Genomic DNA, 11,024 nt, shown 5'->3' on the forward strand with positions numbered 1-11,024 from the left:
TGCTGTGGTTCCTGACTCAGTTTCCCTGTTTCCTGAGTGGGGTCTGTGTCCTCACCTGGCCCCAGAGAAAGCTGAAATCCCAGTTTATTGCAAGGAGCAAACTGGCGTGGGAAGGAAGTGCTGGGGTAAAGACACAGCAACACCCAAACCTCCTGCCTCTGCACTTTGGGGTGAGACCTCAGTCAGGAATGAGCCCTGGAGGGGCTCCAAGCTGGATGATGTCCCTGACAAGTGGGATCCCCAAGCCTGGCCAAGAGACTCAAAAAGCTCAGACTCCAAACTTCATTTCTGGGTTTGCAGCAGCCAGAAACTCAACCAGGAGGAGAGAGGGTGATGGGTTTGAGGGTGCTGCTGAATCCATGAATCCAGGGGCCCAGCGAGTGTGCTGGTTCAGCAAGGGAATATTATCCCTGCAATATCCCAGAGCTGGATTTCCCCAGCAGGCAGAAGGTGCTACCCCAACCCACCAGACACAAAGCAAATCCCTCAAATCCTGCCACCACGTTCCCCCTTGTCACTGATGTTTTGTAGCAGATTTCCATCCCAAACCAGCAGCATTGCTGTGGCAGTGCCAGAGAAACACCAGTTCCTCCAGGAGGTGAGGGGATGGGGAACCACCCTGTGCTCCCTGGGAAGGCAGGGATGCACCTGATGCACAACAGCAAACTCTCATCCCTCTTCCAGGACGTGGTCTGCACTCAGATCCATCCACAGAGACAGGAGGGGTATGGACTGACACCAACCCAAAGCAAGAAAGCCACAACACTGCTTATCATCATTTCCTTCTTCAATGGGTGCTCCCTCCACCTTCCCTGGGCATCCATGTGCCTGTTTCATCCTTTTTTCTATAACTTTGCATCCAAACCCTTTGTTCTTGATCTCTTAGGACAAAGCCTTTGACTTCTGCTTCACTCAGGGTTGAAGAAGCAGCAGAGGGAAATGCAGTCACCACAGCTTGTTTAGGAGCACCTCGAGGGGAACCTGAATGTAAAGGGGAGCACTGAGATCCCAGCAATCCGAGGATGCAAACTCCCTGGAGATGGAACAAGGCCCAGGGGAGATGTGTTTGCTGCTCTCCAAGCCCACATGGAGCCATCCACACCCCCAGCCCCTGCTCTTCATCCCCCAGACACAGCCCCGGGCAGAGCCGCAGGGACCAGCCCTGGCCTGGCCACACCGCCCTGCGGGAAGGTTTCTCCTGCCCCTCCCCTGCATTTCCAGCCTCGTTCCTTCCAAGAAGGAATTTTTAGTGGTGAGTCGGCACATGGAGCAGAGGAAAATGGTCCCGGATCCCTGGGACGGTTCCGAGCTGGTTCGGTGGGGACACAAAACCCCGAGGTAAGCCCAGGGGTGCCCGGGGAGATCGCGCTGTGCAGGGGGGGTTCTGAGCGCTCGGTACCGCAGCCCAGAACCGCGGGAAGGATCCAGGAGGTTCGGGGAGGTTCGGGGAGGTTCGGTGGCCCAGCGCTGGCTCAGCCAATCAGGAGCGGCGGGGGGCGTGGCCAGGAAAGGCGCGGGGGGATTTAAATGGTCCCGAGGAGCGCGGGAACTGGGATGGAGCTGGGGAAAGGGATGGAGAACACGGGGGAGAGTTCAGAAGAGTCCGGAGCGATTAACACCTGAAGAAAAGTACAAAGATTGGGGTCTGTAGAGCCGCCGTAGTGTCTGCTCTTTTCTGTGGGTCTAATTCGTGTCCAGGGATCAGGGAAGGTGCTCCTGCCCCTGCTGCCACCTTGCCCATGGGGTGACCCTGGCACCCATCCTGCTTGCCACAGTCCCAAGGCTGCATGCCCAACGCTGCCTTGTTCCCCTGCGTGAGCACCTGATCTAGGGATGCTCAGCACCACGGGAGACTGGCCAGAGGAAATACTGTGCCCCAGCAATGTTCCCTTGGTTTGGAGGGTTTGAAAATACAGCCCAAAATTGACAAAAAAAAAGCTTCGAATTGAGGGAATCACCACAAAACTACTCCAGAGGGCATGGGGAGTGTTGTGGTTTGCAGTGGGGTGGCAGCAAGGCTCCCATCTGAGCATTTCTGGTCACAAAAAGCAGTGCTGGGCAGTACAGCTCAATTTCCAACTTCTCCCCTCTCAAAAGGTCAGATCTGAGGAGCTAAGCACCCTGGGCAAAGCCCTGTGCCTGGCACCAAGAACTCCTCCAGCTTATGTCCTTGTCCCCACTGTGCTCCCGGCGAGGTCCCAGAGCCAGGGACACCCAAGAAGACTGCAAAGGTGCTGGCCCCAGCCATGCCATCATCATCAAGCCTAGCCCACGTTTCCATCCATCCATCCATCCATCCACCCATCCACAAGGGATTTTCCAACAAGCACCCACCCCCCTGACACCCATCAGCACCAAGCCCCTCAACACAGCACCCTGCAACCCCCCAGCACTTTGAGGAGCTCCTGCACACACTGAGCTGGGACCTGTGGCCCCACAGCCAAGCACTGGCACCAGGGATGATTCCCTGAACACCCCCAGGAGGATGTGGGAACAGGATCCAGGGAACTGCAGGGAAGCTGAATCAGGGGAGGTTTAGTTTAGGTAACAGGAAAAGGAACAAGCTCCCCAGGGCAGTGGTCACAGCACCAAACCTGCCTGAGTTCAAGAAGTGTTTGGATGATGCTCTCAGGCACATGGTGAGATGCTGGGGGTGCCCTACACAGGACAGGAGTTGGACTGGATGATCCTGATGGGTCCCTTCCAATTTGGCATATTCTATGATTCTATGATTTATCTGCTCCATGTGAGACACCACCAGGAGAGGGGGGAACAGCATCTGCAGCTCAGCAGGCTTTTAAAGAAATGAAATGCTGGTAATCACACTGGTGCAGGTCTGGCTGGCCCAGACCCAGGCCTGGTGGTTCCCATCCTGCTCCCTTGGTTTCAGCTGTGCTCCTGCAGGCACCCAGAAACATTGTGGAAACCTTCAAATCCCTTGAGGAGGGATGAAGGGAAGGGGATGACCCAATGCTCTGGTAACACATCTGCTGCCTGAGATGCTGATGTCCTGTGGCCTCTTTGTGAAAAGTGAGCAGTGTGTCAGAGCTGGGAGGCTGCCAGGACACAGAGGGGGCTGCACTCCCTCTGCACACACAGCTCCAGCACAGCAACTGAGGCAACACTGCCCAGAAGGTTTAGAGACCATTCTTGCAGACAGCTGTAAATTTCTGCCTTCTTTACAACACGATTTTGGACTCTGGGCATCCTACAGAAGAGCCCTGTTCCTGCAGAGCCCTGACCCAGCAGAACCCAGCTCCACCAGCACTGACTCTGGGGTGGTTCAGCCCAAAGCTGCCCATCCTGAGATCCCCCATGTCCCCAGTGCTGTGCTGCTGCAATGCTGCAGCTCCCCCAGGGCAATGTTGGGGAAAAAACCCCAACATGTCAGGGCTTGGTGGGATGCTCACCCCAGCAGAAGTTGGTGTCCTCCTGTCCTGCCCTCCTCCCACCTTCCCCTGCTGTCTCCAGCCACCAGCACACCTGAGGTGACCTTTCCCTGCCCTGCACATCCAGGGGCATTTGCTGAGTGATGCTCAGGATGTGCAGAGCTCCCTGACCTTGTCTCCAGGGGGTAAAGGCACCAATTCACCTTCACCACTGCTGGAAGGGGACTGGTTTGGGCAGCTGCTGAAACACAGTGACTGGAGGCCAGCTCATCTGAGAAGGTGCCTGCTGCTGGGTTTCACCTTGCTACCACCCAAACTGGACCTTCAGTCTATGCAAACAGAGCAGCAAGGGTCTCCCTGACTCCACCCAGGACAGGAGTTCAGAAGTATTTAATGTACCTTGGACACAGCATCCTGAAAATGGGAGGTGGGCTTTTAATGCACTGCCCTTTGCAGAAGGCTTTGGCCCTGCTGAAGGACACGGTTGTCCTCAGGCTTGACTGACCTCAGGCAGAGGATCAGGGCATGGCTGGGTCTGCACACCAACACCCATCCTACAGAGCTGCCATCACCATGGCATGGCATAAAATGCTGTCCAAAGACCCTTTCTCCCCTCAACAGCACAACCAGAGGAGCCACTCACCAAGTTTCAGCTGAAACTCCACCTCTCTGGACCTGCTCAGAGCTGACACCTCAGCCCCCAGGGCTGGCAGCAAGGCACTGAGTCCTAACAGAGGATGCAGCACACAAAACCTCCCTCAAGGTGTTCCCACCTCAGGTGTGGAGTCAATCTAAACAAGATTTATCTCTTCCCACAGCCAAAGCCACCTGGGCACTGGGTCCTTGTTGCACTTTTCTAGGTCCAAATCCCTCTGTATTTAGAAGAGCCCAAGATATGAGCCCACCTTGCTCCTAGAGCTCAGGGGATTTCCAGAGAGCACTGGCCAAGCCTGAGGGCTGAAAGAAGGTAAGGACCAAATCTTCCAGAGATACAGAGGAATCTTGTTCTTGAGATCCAAGACCCAAATACCCTCCTAGATTGGGTCTCAACATCTCCTCTGACCTTTGTGAGGCATATGGCCATCTTCTTGCTGCATCTGTTCTGAGGAACATGAGACAGGACAAGACAAGAGGGTTTCTGGGTCAATCTTGGTCTCGTGAGGGGGAACAGATGGGTTTTCTGGTGGGACTGATGTTCTGAAAAGCAATTACACATGAAGATATCCCCAATAGACTTTGCTGTGCTCTGGCCCAGAGCCCAAGTCATCCTGGGTTTGGATTTTAATTAGCCCCATTTTGGTATCTGTTCTTTACTTCCCTCCAGATAATGATTTAATTATTGCAGACATGTCTTCAAATTAGCAGCTTCCTTAGTGGATTATTCATCTGGGATCTCCTCAATTACAGAGCCCATCTTATGGCCATCAGAAGAGAGGATGGAGAGAACAAAGGAAAACCAAAACTTTCCCAGAAAGAGGAACTATGGAAGCACCCAGTTCCTGAGGAGTGACCACACTGCCAAGCCCTTCCCCTACCTTCATCTGTGTCTCAGAGTTGGTTAGGAAACCCAGCTCCAAAAGACACCCCAAACATCTGCATCATGCAGGATCCTGGTGGCACCCAGGCAAGTTGTTCCTGGGGAAATCCCAGCTGGACATCAGAAGATTTTTAACTATGAGAACAGTCAAGCACTGGAATAACCTCCCCAGGAGAGTGGTGGATTTCCCAACACTGCACACAGACTCAGCTTAACAGGGTGCTGGGCCATCTCACCTGAACCATGTTCCTCCCTAGATAGGTTGGATCAGATGATCCTCGAGGTCCCACCTGGCATTCTATGGTTCTGTGATCAACCTCACTGTGAGAGCTGGGCAGAGCCTCTCAGGGCTTCAGCAAAGCCTCCTCCCTAGCCTGGAACAATCCCTCTGCCCAGAATAGGCTGGAAAAGAAGGGGACAAGCTCATGAGCTACCCCATCCCTTGTTGCAAAGGGCAATGAACTCCAAGAAAACACCAAGAAGCACCCTGGTCCCTTTCTACCAAAGCACTTGAACCATTGTGCTTGTCCCAGGATCCCCAAAATTTCCCTCACCAGTAGAGCTACAATCCCCACACTAACCACCAGGGAACCAGATTTTGCAGCAGCCACTAGAAAAGCTCTGCCACCTCTCCCTCCTGTAGCACGTCCAGCAGTGGAAAATCTCCATCAGCTCCTCTGTCCCTGCAGTTCACACTCCACCAGCTCAGCTCAGAGCAGCTGCAGCTGCTGCAGGGAGAGCCCTGGGGCAGAGCCACCTCTGAGTCTGCAGCTGCAAACACAGCCCAGGTCCCCCAAAACCCAAATCAAAACCCCCTCTGCAAGGCCAGGGTGACTTTCCTCCTCTGGTGCCCATCCCGAGCACAAGAAAGCAGCTGGGCAGCAAAAGCAGTGAGGTGACAGAGCCTGGTATCCCAGCTACCAGCTTGGGGACACAGCCCTGCTGTGGGATTTCCAGCCCTGAGTGATGAGTCCCAAAGCACCACCAGCCCCTTGCCCTGGCTCCTGACAGGGCATCACCTGGCTCTGTCTTCCCCAGCAGCAATCCCAAGACCCCAGGAATTTTGAGCTCTCCACTCCATCAAGTTTGCTGAGAGATCAACACATTGGAGGGCAAGGGAAGGGAGAGAAGAGGCTGTGATGACACACGCCCTATAATTTAATTTCCTTACAAAACCAGGCTAAAGAAGATGGAAGTGGAAGTGACACATGAGAGAAAGAGAGAAGGATTTTCATTAGCCTGACCAAACCTCCTGGAATATGATCACAGAGGCAATAAAAAACGCCTCCCCTCTGGCTGAGGACAAAGAAAGGCTTCTTAGCTGGGAAGAAGAGGAAGAAAATTGATGTAGAAGAAAGGAAATGACCCAAAAATGGCTGAAATGTCAGATTTTATTAAAAAGCCTTCACCTTGAGAGAAATAATAAGTGATGAGAACAGGAACACGATAGGGGAGACAAACAGCTGGAGAACAAGTGGGACAGGGAACAAGCACCTGGGAATGGCTCTGCCTGCCCCAGAAGCTGCCCTGGTGACACCAGTGAAGGGCTGACTGGTGTGGCTGGAGGTGTGACTGGGGTCAACTGGGGTGCTCAGAGGAGGTGCTGGTGAGGAGGGCAACAGAAGCTGCAGGAGGTGGGAGCCCCAAGGTAGCATCACCACCTCACTGCAGACCAGGGAGTCCCCGAGTTAAACACCTCCATATTTTGCAGCTCCCTTTCCAGAGGCCTCATCCTGCTCTCCTGCCACCCCTGGGTCACACTGTCACTGTACCACATCACAGGGTCCCTGCTTAGCTCCAGGAGCATGGGTGCTCCCTTTCTGAGGGTGCTTGCAGAATCCTGAGGGGAAAAATGGATGCAGCAATCCCTCCAGCATCCCTGCCAGCATCACCCTGCGAGGGGACACCCACACCTCCAACCCCCCCACGGACTCTCCTGTCCTCCAGAGCCCCAGCATCCACAGGCAGGGCCCAGCAGAGCCACAGCCCCGGGCTCCAGCCCCTGCCCATGCTCAGCCTTGGGACTGAGGTGGTGATGGCCGAGGAGAGGAGAGGAGAGGGGGAGAATGGGAGAGGGGAAGAAAGGGAGAGGAGGAAAGGGAGCAAAGGAGGAGAGGAGGAGAAGAAGATAGAAGAAAAGGAGGAGAGGAGGAGAGGAGTGTCTGGGCTGCACCAGTGTCACGCAGCATTGCGGGCTCCAGCTCCAGCCCAGCCCCAGAGGATGAGCTGAAGTCTCAGCGCTCTCGCACGGCCACACAAAGCCCTTTCCCTGCTTGCAGCACGGAGAGGAGCCGGCTCTCCCCAGCTGATCCATCTCTCCCCAGCTGATCCGCCTCTCCGGCATCTCCCCAGCAGGATCCTCTCGCGTTTTGCAGGCGGGAGCAGCTCGGATTCCCCGCAGCAGCCTCCCCGCTGCTTCTCCAGCCACCCGTGAGCAGCATTTGCGGACAACATCGCTCCAGCCCCAGGCAGTGACCCCGCTCCCAGCCCGGCTCCTCTCCTCTATCCTCCTCCTCTATCCTTCTCCTCTCCTCTCGGGCAGTTCCTGCTGAGCTTTGCTCTGGCTCCACACACACAGCCCGGACAGGGTCCCTCAGGACCTGACAATATTTGCTTTTGGGAAAAGCAGAAGAAGCGAGGGCCGAGCTGGAAAGATCTCCCTGAGGCCGCAGGGAGCCGGGAACTGCGGCTGAGCAGAGGATTTCAGCCCAGACCAGCAGCTGCCTGGGAAGCTACAGCAGCACTGAAGCCATCACAGCAGCCAACATCACCTTCCTCTTAGCATCCCACCACCACCACCAGTCCAGACCAGCTCTTCTTCTTTGTTCCAGTACTTAAAGGAGGGCTACAAAGAAGATGGAGACTCCCAGCTGACAAGGAGTCCCATGGATAAGACAAGGGGAATGGGCACAAGTTGATCCTGGGGAAATACTGATTGGAAACTGTTTCCCCATGAGGACAGTCAGAGATTGGAATGGTCTCCAGGGGAAGGGGTGGATTCCCCCACTTTGGGAAGTTTTAACTCTCAGCTCGATGGGTGCTGAGACATCTCAGATCAACAATAATATCAGAAGGGTTGGAGCAGAGGATCCCTGAGGTCCCTTCCCAGCTGACACTCTGTGATTCTCTGATTCCCAGCCAGCCTGCTCTGGTTCCTGGTGCTGTTAACACCCACCCTGTGCCCAGGAGTCCTCACAGATTTAAGAAAGCTTTGGGTACCACCAAGTGCACTTGGCAGCTGCCTCAGAGCAAGATCAGCCCCAAACCAAGCCAGTGGGGATGGAGAATCATAGAATGTCAGGTTGGATGAGACCCCAAGGATCACCTGGTCCAACCCTTCTGGTATTATTGTTTATATGAGACTTAAAACTTTCCAAGGGCAAAAGGAGACCATGAAGGTCTCAGCTGCCCCAGAGACTGGTTAACCTGGGTGCTTATAGGCATCTCCTGATCATTCAGGGATAAGTCCTGCAAAATCTCATGCTTTGGGAAGAACGGGCTCAGTCAAACCTCCAGCTCACCAGCAGCTCCATGGGAGCTGACCCTCAGTCACTCTCCTTGTGTAAACTGCTGAAATGAAGTGGGGGAAAAGGGTAGAGGTGAAGATGACACCATGGGAAAATCTTTCTGCTTCCTTTTCCCCAACAGGATTTTGGCATTTCAAGGCCATGTGGAGCCAAGAAAGTCTGGGCACTTAGTGATAAAGAACCAGCCACATCTTGGTCTGGGGTGGCTTTTCCTGCTGGGTCACTACACTTGTCCCCACTCTGGGCCAGTGGCAGAACCTTTCTGGTATCTTCAGTGATAGGATTTCCTCCTACTTGCAGTGGAGAGAGAAGGAAACCAAGCACCACCGTCTGCCAGCTCTGCTAGCCAGGCTGCTGGCTGGTTTCCTCATCTCTTCAGCCCCCAAAAATACATTTGGGGCTTTTTGGTTGGTTTGTTTTGGTGGGGTTTTGTTGTTGTTGGTTTTGTTTGGGTTTTGTTTTTTGTTTTTTTTAAGACTGGAGGAATTATCAGTGTTTGAGTCCACGGCTTCACCACACTGCAGCAGGGTGCAGAACACTCTGCCAGCTGTGACTCCAACCTGAGCTCACCCACTTGCTGCTACATGAGGAATGAGTTTCCCCTCCTGGATCTTGCACCCCTGAATGTTCCTGATTAACAAACCTCGCAGCACAGAGAGCAAAAGCAATAAAGGTTCCTTTACCCCAAAGGTCACCACAGCCACTGCATCACTTAAAGACCAGATCTGGAGAGCAGAATTTCTCCCTTTGAAATGTAACAGATGTCCTGCACTGAGCCATGCAGCAATATTTAAATAAAAAATGGTGGCTGTACAATAGCCAAGTCATTTGAGAATTAAAGCAGTGGTATTTTTAGGCAGCAGGAGTACGTGTGGGAGAGATCTCAAAGTGCAGGATGGTGCCATTTGCTGCAGGGCAGTTGGAATTAGATTTATTGACGAGGTGTGATTTGAAAGAGACACCAGCACTCAGGAAGAGCCATGCAGTGATCAGCAGTGCTGGGAATTATTACAGCTTCATTTTCAGAGACCAAATTTCTGAGTGTGTATATATGTGTGTGTGTGTGTGTGTGTGTGTGTGTGTAAACACAAAGGAGCAGCAGAATAAAAGCCATTTCTGCTCACAGAGATGCTCCGATTGCCACCTCCAAAAATGGTCACTGCAAAAGTCTTGTAACTAAATTAACTAGCAGCAGATGATTGAAAGGGGGAAAATGCTCTTCTAATATGGCAGCTCCAAAGTGTTGGCAATAATCGAGTGATTATCATCCTGGCTTGGTGCTGAGGAGGAGGAAAGGGAAGTCTTCTCTCTCCCTCAGACATTATCTGCTCTCTGGGTGGCACATCTGGCTACCAGATGGGTAACAGCAGCAAAGCAAACCCTGTCTGGACCTGGGCTGGAAGGAAAGACAGCTCTGGTCAGAAGAGCTGAGCCTGCTGGCTGTAATGAAACATTTAATGGGTTAAAAGGAGTTAAGCTGTGTTATTCAGCACGTGGTGACAGGAAAGCATTGCTCTCAGGGATGCTGGCAGGTACCTGGGAGCCCACACCCTGTGTACCAGTGAAGCTCCTGTCTCCAAGCACTGCAAGAAGCAAGGACAGCAGCTCCCAGCAGGCAGATGGGAATCTCCAGGATTTCCACGCATTCTCTCTCTAGCACAGCCAAGTTTTCCAAGTGGCAAAACAACAGCCAACGTTTGGTTTGCTCCATGGATCCTTACAGGTCCTTAAGGGGGTTGGGTTGGAAGCTCCTCTGCCCCCTCAAAGCCTCCTCTGATCCTAGCCTATATTATCCCAAATTCCCATTGCTTTTGCCATGCAGACTCAGCCCTGCCTCCTCCCTGTAGGAAACAGGATGGAGTCTCCATCCATGGTCAGACATTGCCACAGCTAACACCCCCAGCCCCACAGGGACCAAGGGGGTGGCACGGGAGGGGATCCTGGCTGCAATCAGCACCTCTGGAGGGGGATGCAGCTGGCATCAATGCCATCCTCATCCTCAGCTGGGGTGTGAAACAAATCTCCATCAGAAGGGGATGGCAGAGGCAGCACCATGTTCTAGTGACATCCACCCCACCTGCCCCACAACAGCTCTGGCCAGAAACCAGAGGCAAGAGCAGCCAGAAGGCCCATGGAAACAACCTCTCATCAGGGGAATCATGCAGGATCTGGCTGTGCCACCCTCACACATCATTCCCACCCCCCTTCCTGAGAAAGGAGAGCTCAGCTTCACAGCATGCCAGGGAAAGCAAATCCATGGAGAAGATGCTCAGCTCCACCACAGCTACCTCATCCTGCAGGGAAACTGCCCAGGACACCACAGCCCCTCCTCAACCTCAGAACGATGCTGTGCCCAAACAAACCTTGAAACCCTGCCCTGTGCTCCCCAAACCCACATTGCCTGCAGGGAGATCCCAGGCTGGCTGGGTGCCCCTTGGATGAAGCAGGAATTTCAAGGCACGGTGCTTTCCACCACCCTGGGAACATGTGGCTCAGGTCCATCCCCCAAGGACTGAAGAGAGGAGGGTGCAGAGCCCGTGTCCCTTGGCTCTGGGGCTCTGGGGTCCTGAT

This window comes from Calypte anna, chromosome 26 (assembly GCF_003957555.1).
Source record: "Calypte anna isolate BGI_N300 chromosome 26, bCalAnn1_v1.p, whole genome shotgun sequence".
NCBI lineage: Eukaryota > Metazoa > Chordata > Aves > Apodiformes > Trochilidae > Calypte > Calypte anna.